Raw genomic sequence first — 355 nt, forward strand, 5'->3', positions numbered from 1 at the left:
TTTTGCCCTTAGACAGGTAGTTTTGCGTAATAGCTACAATTTTGAAAAATTGTTGTTGTTTGAAAGAAAGAAATTGCGATAACGGATAAACTATTAATTTAAATGTGACGAAATAATAGCACAAAGAAAGAAATTGTAACATGACAATGAAAATAAAGTTTAAATGTAATTTTTATTTGTGCGTCTTTTTTTACATTTGTCTTATCTGCAAAATTGTATGAGCATGTTCTCTTGACTTTTGCCCTTAGACAGGTAGTTTTGCGTAATAGCTACAATTTTGAAAAATTGTTGTTGTTTGAAAGAAAGAAATTGCGATAACGGATAAACTATCAATTTAAATGTGACGAAATAATAG

This window comes from Wasmannia auropunctata, unplaced genomic scaffold (assembly GCF_000956235.1).
Source record: "Wasmannia auropunctata unplaced genomic scaffold, wasmannia.A_1.0 LD335274.1, whole genome shotgun sequence".
Lineage (NCBI taxonomy): Eukaryota > Metazoa > Arthropoda > Insecta > Hymenoptera > Formicidae > Wasmannia > Wasmannia auropunctata.